The sequence below is a fragment of the Rhipicephalus sanguineus genome, chromosome 1, assembly GCF_013339695.2.
Source record: "Rhipicephalus sanguineus isolate Rsan-2018 chromosome 1, BIME_Rsan_1.4, whole genome shotgun sequence".
Classification (NCBI taxonomy): Eukaryota; Metazoa; Arthropoda; class Arachnida; order Ixodida; family Ixodidae; genus Rhipicephalus; species Rhipicephalus sanguineus.
Window position 1 is genome coordinate 59,998,552 of NC_051176.1, and position 11,658 is coordinate 60,010,209.

Genomic DNA, 11,658 nt, shown 5'->3' on the forward strand with positions numbered 1-11,658 from the left:
CCAGAGTCGTGGACTGGGACAAGTTCCGAGAGACCAGAGAACGAGAGAAGCAGGATGGTCCGATCGAGGATATCGGAGAATGGTGCAGAAGACTACTTGCGGACGTAGAGAGAGCTACAGAAGAAATCGAATTGACAGACTGGCGACAACGACCTTCCAGAGAAGGCGGAGACAGGTCCCGCGGAGGCGTCGACGATGGCGTTCCCGAACCAACCAGAGTGGACAGCCGGCTGGCACATCTCGTAGCGGCCAAGAAATCCATGCAACGGAGATCGAGTAAGCAGAAGCTCAACCGAAAGCTACGCAAGAAGATCGCCGAGATTAACCGAGAGATTGAGGCACACTGCGCTCGGCTGTGCGAACAGGAATGGCAGGAGCTGTGCGATACGATGGACGGAAACATGAGCGCAGGACGGACCTGGAGATCCTCAGGCACCTGCTGGACCCAACCAGCACGAGAATGGCGACTCGTGTGCAGATGGCGAAGCTGCGACAAAACTACAAAGACGACCCGGAGGCCTTCGCGGAGGAGATCGTGCAGACGCACCTCGCTCGCCCGGCAGGCCAGAGTCATTTCGAATACCGCGGGGCTCCCAACGAGGAACTAGACGCGGACTTTTCCGTGCAGGAAATCAGAGCGGTCCTCCAGCTACTGAAGACCAAGTCGGCGCCCGGTCCTGACAAGATCACCAACCAAATTCTGAGGAACCTGAACGATGACGCCATCGAGAAGCTATGCCAGTACATCAACGCATGCTGGAAAGAAGGTCGCATTCCGCACGAATGGAAGACTGCGGACGTGATTCTGATACCCAAGCCAGGTAAATCGCTAGAGGTTCGAAACATGCGGCCAATCTCCCTGACGTCCTGCGTCGGGAAAGTCATGGAGCACGCCTGTCTCAACAGGGTGACGACGGTCCTCGAAAAGCGGGACGCCTTCGGCACCCACATAATCGTATTCCGGAGGGGGCTTTCCACGCAGGATGCTATGCTGCAGATCAAAGAACAGGTCGTTAATGCACCAAGCACGCATGTGCGCGCCCTGCTCGGATTAGACCTGAAGAGCGCCTTCGACACCGTGAAACACACGGCTATATTAGACAAGATAAGCCGACTTGATCTCGGTGCGAGGGTTCCACCGTTACGTGAGCAGCTTCCTGAACGGGCGCAAGGCGACGGTCAAGATCGACGGGGCTCTGCCGCGAACGGTTGGCATGGGGGGTGCGGGTACGCCGCAGGGCTCTGTGCTTTCCCCTACGCTTTCAACCTTGTCATGATCGGGCTACCGGAGCGTCTTGACGCGATAGAGGGTATCAATCACACGATCTATGCAGACGACGTGACCGTGTGGACGACGGAGAATACGAGCGTCGGCGAAATGCAAGACAGACTACAGCGGGCCGTCCGGGAGGTGGAGCGGCACCTCGAAGACACGGGTCTCGTCTGCTCTCCAGATAAATCGGAAATCCTGCTGCATAGACCGCGCAAGAAAGGACCTCACCCGCAGGCTGTAGTGGACGCCCGTCGTTTGGGCATCCACGTCACGACGCAGGAGGGGACCCGAATACCGATGGTGTCCAAAATACGAGTGCTCGGCCTGTGGCTGGAAGAGAACGGTGCCAACCGCGAGCTGGTTGCGCGACTGCAGAAGAAAGTGGCCGCCGCCACGCACCTTGTGCGACGGGTAGCGAAAAAGAGGAAAGGGCTGAAGGAACACAACGTGACAAAGCTGCTACAAGCGTACGCGCTGAGCCACATAGCGTACGTCGCCGCGTACGCCGACTGGAACAGGAGCGAAACCGACAAGCTGAACGTGGCGATTCGCAAGGCCTTCAAGACAGCCCTGGGTGTGCCCCAGTACACGGAAACCCATAGGCTCCTCGAGCTGAGCGTGCACAACACGCTCGACGAGATGCCGAGGCGCAGAGAATCGCACAGCTCGAGAGGCTGTCGGGCACCAGAACGGGAAGACGCATTCTGGACCAGCTCGGGATTCGATATCACGAGGCGCGGGGACTGAAGGAAGCATTGCTACCAGAAGTCAGGGACGCCATACTGACAGAAAACATCCCCAGGAACATGCACCCCGTGCACGACTTGCAACGCCGAAAACGCAGAGCGGTAGCGATCCTGAAGCAACACGGAAGACGAGAGGGCGTCCTCTTCGTCGATGCGGCCAAGTATCCACGGCACTCCGGCGACGGCAACGGGGAGCAACCACAACCACCGCCGCTCCAACAGAACGTGCGAGACGAACTGGGGGCGCCACTACCATCACCGTTACTACTGCTACGACAACAACGGCAACAGCGCCAGCGGCAACATCAACGACAAGGCCAGCCAACAGCGGCGGTACCTGCTTTCTCCATGGCGGTCGTGGATACGAAGGAAAAGGTCCGGGTCACGGCATCTGCGAGGCTGCGGTCGGCCGAAGCTGCGGAAGAGATGGCCATAGCCCTCGCGGTACTCCATGGAGGTGCGGAAGACACGTTGATTATCAGCGACTCAAAATCAGCGATTCGCAACTACACCAAAGGCTGGGTGTCCGAGGAGGTGGCTCGCATGCTAAACGCCAGGGCTGGGGACTTCAGGTCAGGCAAGATTACGGACAAGCCCTCAAGTGGTTCCCCGCGCACATGGGGGACATTGCAGCTATCTACACCAGCAGCCGTAAAAGCAACAGCAGCAATGCCAACGGCCAAAGACCCACCGGCACCCTGCCCAACCACAATGAGCGCGCCCACCTCGTCGCGAGGCAACTTACCCGCCGCGACGCGGTTACCCAGGGAGCAGGCACCGCCATTGTTGTGAGGGACTCCGATGGAGGAACGGCGGTGGAGGCCACCGGCTCCGGCGCCGCCGCTATTGACACCACCACCACCTCCGTTGTTGCGGCAACCGAAGTCGTGCCGCAAGGAGCAAGGGACCAGATGTACGCCGACTGCTATGCCGAAGAGTTCCCGGCCACGTACCACGAGGTGCTTGGGCACTATAGGAAAGACCGCAAGATATATCCGGAACCCCACGTGCGTCTGGACAGGTCGCAGGCGGTTGACCTGAGGCGGCTGCAGACGGGTACTTTCACCAACCCCTACCACCTGCACCTCCTGTGGCCCGCGCTGCACCCATCGCCTGGCTGCCCGTGGTGCGAGCACGGACGGGCCGATATGGCCCATGTACTTTGGGAATGCGGAAGAAATGAAGGTACACTACGAGGAAGGATGAGGACACCTGAAGGACCCTCTGAAGCGGGGCGCCTTGCTGAGCGATGGCGAACCGCCCTTCTCAGCGAGGCCCCCGAAGACCAGGAGTGGGCCGTCCAGCGGGCCAGGGCCGTCGCTGAGGACCTCGAAAGATGTTCCTCGAATGGCGGATCCCTGGCAGCCTAGCCCCGGGCACAATATCAACCGTTGGGCAAATAAAGTTTATTCAACTCAACTCATTCTCGTTAGCCAACATGACGTAGATTTTTTTTTTGAGGGGGGGGGGTCTTTGCTAAGCCTGGAAGGCTGGAGCACGAATGCGATAACGTGCACGGGACCACCAGCGGAGCCCGTACAAGAGACGGCACTGAATTTTAATTAATATATGGGGTTTAACGTCCCGAAACGACGGCACTGAATTGAAGGATGTGTCTCACCGCAACAACTTTGCCACCGTCGACGATACGCGTGACACAGTCCCCAACATGATTCAGAATTGTGCTCAGAAACAACGGCACTGTGAGACGGGATTACAAACGTTAGCCTCACAAGACGTTGAAAAGCGACAAGCGTATATGGTATGGCCGCATTAAACAAATAATTTTCGCATCGTAACTTAAAAAAAACATTCAATTTATGAACTTCCATTAAAAGAAGGAAAGATAGAGTTTGCTCAACGTCGACAGAACCGTCCCCGTCAACTTCCATCGTGAATTCTCGAACAACAAACACAACGCACACTGCTGCTGGAGTGGCGACGGGCTACCGGCATCCACACTTCGGGGCTTCGTCCGTTCGCCGCCAGATGCCGACTCTGCTCGATCTCGACGCCAATAGCTTTCAGCCAATTCTTTCGTATTTGTTCACCGCTCAAAATTTCATAAATAAGATGCTGGGGGCCTTTCTTTTACTGTGCGAAATGCACCGAGGTCCTCAACAGTAGGCCATACCAGTGGGTTTCCGCTCAGACAGCGATTCATCGAACCGCTAAGAATGATATACAACTCGCTCGAGACCGTGAAGTATTTGCTTCTGCCTGAAGCCTGTCCGCCTTGCTGTTGGAGGTTCTCAGTGCAGCGCCGAGTTTCAACGCAGTTCACTCCATCAATCGAATGCAGGAGGCAAGCTTTTCTCGGCCGTAGCCTCCTTTACGAGGTAATCTTACGAGGTGCACGAGGTTATCTTACAGCAAAACAGCGAACTTGCGGCAAGCGAGGCAAGCGAGTATTATCGTGTTTTCTCACTAATGGAGATGCGTACACGCTAACTTTCGGGTCTTTAACTAGGCGCGACGGCTAGCGAGGTATTCTTAAGGCGCCTCGAAGTATCCGCCTCCTCCGTTACAGGGTGGAGGCGCAGTTTTTTCCGGGCGCCATCTTGGTTCGAGTGTTCCCGTTCGCTGGCACTGCCCGCCGGGCAGCGATGGAGCCTTTTAGTAAAATGCGCACAAACTGGGCTCAGTTTATCTCTACTGACGATAGGGCTTGCGCATATAATTCTTGGTGAGCAATATGCAAGGCTTTTATCATAAAATGCTAAGCATTTCTTGGCGAACCAAAGCCATTTTGTGAGAATCTGTCTACCTATATGGCCGCCTGCGTGTTCGGGCTATCGCAGCCTGTTTCATTAGCTTGATGTATACCAAAATTGGCATCGCATGCCTCGCAACCTCGTCAGTGCCAGACAAAAAAAGGTAATGGGTCCAATTGGATGTTCCAATTTGGAGTAATGGGAGCCAAAGGGAGCTAAGTGGGGTTCAGCTGGGGTCCAACTGGTTCCCAATTGGAAGTGCATGCTGCAATTGCGACGTGTCCAGTTGGACTGTTCATGTAATGACTTCAAACATTTTAACCACATATGTGTATTTGAAGTTGTAACAGGATGACCTGCTGCCATGATGGCAGGATCCAGTTTGTAGCAATGGGACCCAAATGGAGTTCAGTGAGACCCATGCTGCAATGGGAGTGTCCATTTGGACTCCCCAATTACAGTACATATATGAATTTGAAGTTTTTAGCAATTTTTAATTGCGAGTGGTATTGCAAGTCATAAATGGAAATCCACAGTGATTCCACCCTTAAACTCTCTATTGGAATTATTTGATGCGTGTTACCCAAACAGGATTCAAGCTAGTGTTTCAGCTTGGAATCCCTGAACTATGAGAACTCTGTCACTTTACCTTCAAGTTCAAGCCTGGATTATATTCAGCTTGTTTACAATACTAGTCAGGGTTATTAAAGAATCTGGATACGCCTACCATATATGCATCATGAAAATGCAGCAATTAATGCACAAGTACACATTTAAACCGCAACTTCAGCCGTATGCAACATTACAATGTACCCACAATGTCTTATTCCAAAACCAGGAAATATGGTTCACTACCAGCGAGCACATTCATGTCACATGTTTCATTATGTGCTACACGTCATTACCTATAATAAATACTGCTTCAGGATGCGAATGAATTTTTTTCAAATATTTACATCATACAAAAAATAACACATTAAGGTTAGATGTTCTCACTCACAAGATATCCCAAAAGAGGGTATGAAAGGTAACAATTACATTTAAGGAAAAAGAATTTTATTCCAAGAGAAACAGGACTGAAACAGCAAGGAACATCATGGTGTAAAAAAAAATCCTTGGCCAATGCTGCAATACAAGGTGCACAAATACCTAAATATTACGCATACTTACAAGATAGGAAATCACATCACAATATAAGCAATCTGGTTCCAAAGGATGTAGAATGTGTAGCCATACAATTGACATTTCAGTAAAGCACTGAGAAATAGTTTACAGCTTACAGGTTAACAGCATTCATTCACTTATATAAGGATGCTGCAATCACCCAAGGCAATTTTCACAGTGGTACAATGTATTATGTATGAATGACAAGCAAGCCCATATTCTGTGCATGGTGTTACAAGAGTGAACTTGTATTCCAAAAAAATAGTTTCACACAACATTGCAGTGCCATAGCACACACATGCAGTAAATTGTCCATGGGCTCCTGTAAAAGAAAAAAAAATTAAATAAAAGTAAGAACAAAAAATACAGCACGTACTCGTGAAATGTAGGAAAACATTCAATACACAATGCCAATATAATCTTTAAGAGACAAAAAAATGAAGAACTATAGACCCACATCATCATCATAATTTACTATCCATTAAGGGCCCTGGGTTGGGCATTACATAAGGGGGGGGGTAGTGAAATATATGTACGAGGTGTCACATTTACAAAAAAATATAGCAGAGAAAAAGCCATATTAGCTTTGTGCACTGCTATGAAACCAAGGAAAAAAATACACGTGCTATGTGTTTACAAAATATTTACATTGTGGTTCCACAAGCACAAAAAAAGGGAAAAAAACATCATAGGACGTGTATACAAAATGTTTGATGTACTGGTTTAGGAAACAAAATCTACAAGCAGTGGTTATCTTATACATTGTTATGGAAGCGAGGACTATGAAATGATATCACTTTAGAGCAGAGTTGCCAGTTCCGCTTATAATAAGCGGAATTTGGGCTTCTTTTTTCACCGAAGTCGCTTATAGAATTTTTCAGTCGCTTGTCGCGCTAGACTTTAACAAACCAGAGAGATTCACAAAAATAATCTCCATAGGATGGGCAAAACACAAGAAACAAACCTAGCGAACAAGCTGGCTTAAGGAAAGGATATTCCACAATTGGTCACAGCCACACAATCAACCAAGTAATTCAATCTGCACAGTACAACAAATCCCACTATATGGTTTTTATAGACTACGAAAAAGCATTAAACTTAATTAACATGGCAGCACTTCTGGAAGCAGCTTCCAGTGTGCTGGTCAGGATAAAAGGAAAGAGCAGGCATGGTATAACTCCACTGTTACTTGATGCAGCTCTACTCGTGCTTGACGGATTCAACAATTCTAGTGGAAATCAATTCGTGAGGAAATAAGCTCCTTCAGTGAGGCCATTCGAGGGTTACTTGGAAAAGTGTAGCAGGGCCCCTTTAAAAATGGTATTTTAACCAACGGAAGGACATTGCCTGAGCAAAAAAATTGAGGCATTTCAACAGCCACCGACATAAAAAGAACACGCATGTTTATGGGCGTATTGTGTACTTAACAGGGCTCATTTAAAGGGACACTAAAGAGCGAAACGATTTTTCTCATATATTAAGTACTCTTTCACGATACCAAAAACACCATGCTTGCTGCGAGAAGACGCTTAGCAAGCGAGGAAACGCGCAAAAACAAAATGTGGGTGACGACGCCACCTTGAAGTTTCCGCACCATTCGCCGTGACGTCACATGTTTTGACGGCGCCTACTAGAGACTACGTAGCTCCTCATCGGTAAAAATGGAGTACATTGTCCTCTGAGGGGGCCATAGACTTAACATACCAAGTTTGGGGTAATTTTGTAGAGCCAATGGTGCCAAATGAGGATCAATACACTTTGAAATCCGTGACGTCACGCGGGAAGATTTCGGCGCGAAATTTAAAAATGAAACTTTGAACTTGATTTTCTCCTCTTTAATAAACATATGATGGTGAAATTAATGACATTAGTATTCTCAGAGCACAATTTATCGGTCTAGGCCGATTCATTGCTTCTCTTAGTGTCCCTTTAAAACTCACACAGCAAAAGTGTTTCGCTTTAAATATATTACAGTGTGAAGGAACTAGGAGGCAAGCATACATAGGAAGCACTTTCGAGGTCCACAAACACTACAACCTGGCTTATTTGTGAACATTAGATTAGGGACGTATTTGCTGCCTTGCGATTCACTTTCAGCACATGACACATGGTCACCAAGTTGTACTTTACTAGACTGCCGCTTAATTTTCTTGCGGAGATATATGCTTTGTTGTCATTGCCATGATAAATTCCTTCAATGACTGCAAAACACTCATCTTGAAGTGCTACAACAGAACTGTCAGTTCTCTTGTTGGATGCGTACATGCTGTCAGTGATAATTGAACCCTTAGCCAGCATTCGTCTGTACTTGGTGAACTCAAGGATAGTTTCATGCCGAGATGATTGCAAGCCTGCTGGTGCATGCTGGGAACCGCGTCCAAAAAAACGAAAGCCATCACAGCTAAGTGTGCTTTTTCGTGTCAACGTGCCATCAAAAGACGAGCAGTACTCGGGTACACTTCAGTTAACAGCCAAGTCTTGAAGCTCTACAACCATGTTATCCATCTGTAGAACTCGGCAGACTCGATGAGCGATTCCGTTCGCAGCTTTTACAGCTCCTTTCAGGCTGCCATTCCCAGCCTCAAATGGGAACGCACTGTGTGCCCAGAGCGGTCCCCAAAGGCGGCACACTCTTTACTATGTGAGTAAGCTGGTGCATATTGAAAGTCATAAATGACTTGCCAAACAGCATTTCGGCACGCACGCGGAACTCCAGCAATAGCTCCTCGGCAATGGCAAGCTCGGCAGGGCTAATTGTGTGCTGCGACATTATATGCAAGGCTTCGACTAGGCAGGCCCAGTGTTGCAAGTATGCCTTATCTAGAATGCCATGTAGAACAGGCACACCGTAGCAAAGCAGCCAGTTCTCGAGCTCCTTGGCCTTCCACCATTTCCACTCTTTCGTAGGCCTCGGCATTCGCCTCACATCTATTGGTGGCTTAATAGACATAAGCCTATGGTCCACTATGTGCTGCTGTCGGCTTATAGAACATGGGCTGTCGGAGTTGAACCATAGTTCAAAAAACTGGCGCGCTACTTCCAGCAAGATGCAGTGCATATAGCCTGGCACAAAGCTCCGCACTATGTTGAAATGGGGCAGGCTTATCAGTGGCGACACCGTTTTGACCCCATGAACAGCCACTCCCCCTTTTAGAGCCACCTCCATGTCAGTCAGCATCTGAAGTTCTCTTCTCTCGGGAGGTTCAACTTCCTGAACTGGGTATTTAGTTGCCCCACCAGCTCTTTCACCTTTTTGCAGACACCAATTACATCCAAAATACCCGTTAAATTGGGTCACGCCTTGCATCGGTGCCCTCGCAACAGAATCTACACTGGAACAGATATAGTACACTTTATATTGTTATACCTTTCCTTGACGTTGCAATTCAACGCCTTTCTCGCACAGCTCGTTCATTTTTTCGACAAAGGTACCTTGAAAAAGTGCCATGTTCGGCTTTTCTTTCCAGAACCACAATGGAGCCAGGACCAGTTTGGACATTCTTTGCTGTGGAGGGAGCTCATTTACAATTAGCTGAATGGGCCAAATTGATGTCCCACTTGATTTAAAAAGTGGGGTCCCATCTGCATTCAATAAAAAACTGATTCTTGGTCCACAGTGTTGAGTTACGGCTACAAAAGTTCGATACATTTTGCCATCCCAGATGTCTGAAAGTGTCCTGTTCGGTGGAAGTGGGTTTGTTAAATCAAGGAGATCACAGTTTTTTAGCAACCTTTGAAGTTGTGACTCAACATCAAGAGTGACAAAAAAGGGAGCATCCGAGAGGGAAGACACAAAAGTTGTGTGATTGCGCTCCAAGCATTTCAAGTAGAAATTTGTCTGAACACTGCCAATGTGCGAAAAACATTTTGGACAAAAAAAGAAAAAGGTCATAGTGGTGCCAGTTTTGTTAAGAAGTTTATGTAGGTGATACCGTGAGTGAGGCAATACAGTTTGTCAAAAATTCCGTTGATGAGGTCTATTAAACTAGTTCGGCCTGTGAGAGTCAAATTATTCTTCACGGCATGCTTTAATGCCATAAGGAGGATATCTCTTTTTGAAAGCACCACTTTCTCAGTGACAATGTCTGTAAAAAGGTCTCCAAAGTGTGCCTTGCAATAAGGGTCAGGCTCCGTCAGTGTATCAGCAGCAGCTTGATGAAAGTGAGAAAAGAAAGAATGAGCTTTCATCAATGGAGCCACCACAAAATTCAATTATGGTGGCCTGTGATACACCCGAAGAATATGAGCAAATGAATTAGTCATTGATAGCCACAAACAGCAGGCCTGCTATAGCCCTTAACACACTAACTGGTGGGATATTCTTAAAAATGAAAGAGCTAGTGATTTTGAAACAAATCATTCATCAAACTACTGGTCACTTCTAAGAGTGCCCATTTAGCACAGACAGTTTCCAGTACATAAACGAGCCTTGGAATACTAGTAGTGCCCTTGAAATTGACCGTAAATCTAGTTATCTCCAGTTACAAAACACACCATGTCATCATCCAATCTGAGAGAGTCTACAGGGAAACCTTGCTGTGCAGCATGATCATCTAAAATAACGTCCTGCAAAGAAAGGAAAAAGAAACATTCAGTGTCACAGTAACCTGACCTGCCTAGTTCTAGTTAGATGTTCTAGTGCTCTCATTGCACATAAATTACATGAGAACAGACCACCCCAGCCAGTGTACGGAGCCATGCCATGCTCTGCGAACTGTTGCTTGTTATCCCTAGAGTTTAATGTCCCAAGGGAGAACTCGTCTGAACTCATTATGCAAGAGAAGCCACAGTGTCAATGCACTTGCTCAAAATTGTTCTGGTGTATGTCAATCTTGCAGCTCTGAAATGCACACATACTACAGATAAGACCCCCTGTACTTTCCTTGGCGTTATTGTCTGTTAGTTCTCATTAATATTGTGTCTAACAAAGATAAACGAGCCCTTGAAAAATCATCTGCTTTCCTTCATTCATAGCGAGGGTCTCGTCCTGGCAGACTTAATGCCTTCAGGTAGTATGCGAGGGATTATTGGTCAGCTGCCAACTCGTAAAATGATCACGTGCTACGTGACGCCAACAGGCAAAAAAAGAGTGTTCCACACTCGCCGCCATGGCTGCGATTGGTGCTGACTAACACTCCTAGGTTTAAATCAACATATATACCCCAGAAAGTGGACGGGAGGATGACCGCCGCCGTAGCTCAGTGGTAGAGCGTCGGACGCGTTATTCGAAGGTCGCAGGTTCGGTCCCTGCCGGCGGCAAGTCATCTTTTCGTCCACTTTACTTTCTTCACATTTATATTCTAAATACTACAGATAACACCCCCTGTACTTTCCTTGGCGTTATTGTCTGTTAGTTCTCATTAATATTGTGTCTAACAAAGATAAACGAGCCCTTGAAAAATCATCTGCTTTCCTTCACACATTTACAAAGTGCAACAAGTGTATACAATTTACCTCTTCGTCCTCATCAAACAGTAATGGATCATCTGCATCGGAAACGCTTGCGATGCTGTCTTGAAGTGGGACTTCCAACAACAAAATTTGTAATTTCCCATCGATGATAATGATATACATGTAAACATAGCATGCAGGACAAACTAACTTCATCTGATGGGGCGTCAGGCAGGCGCGCAGGAAAGCCCTGTGACGTATGACCCCTGTTCCTCTGCTCTTGTACTTCTGGGGCTGCAGCAGGAGCTGTCAAAGTGCTGCCAGCTGACAAGCCGAACTGGTTGACACTTGACGTTGCCTGCGTGTGCCG

The 11,658-nt window shown here is 48.1% G+C and overlaps 1 non-coding gene across 1 annotated transcript; it reads left to right on the forward strand.

The window, feature by feature from the left end:
* Positions 1 to 11,084: 11,084 nt before the first annotated feature.
* Trnat-cgu (transfer RNA threonine (anticodon CGU)) lies at positions 11,085 to 11,156 on the forward strand. The gene has a single exon. It is a non-coding gene; the product is annotated as a tRNA-Thr (tRNA).
* The last annotated feature ends 502 nt before the right edge of the window (positions 11,157 to 11,658 follow it).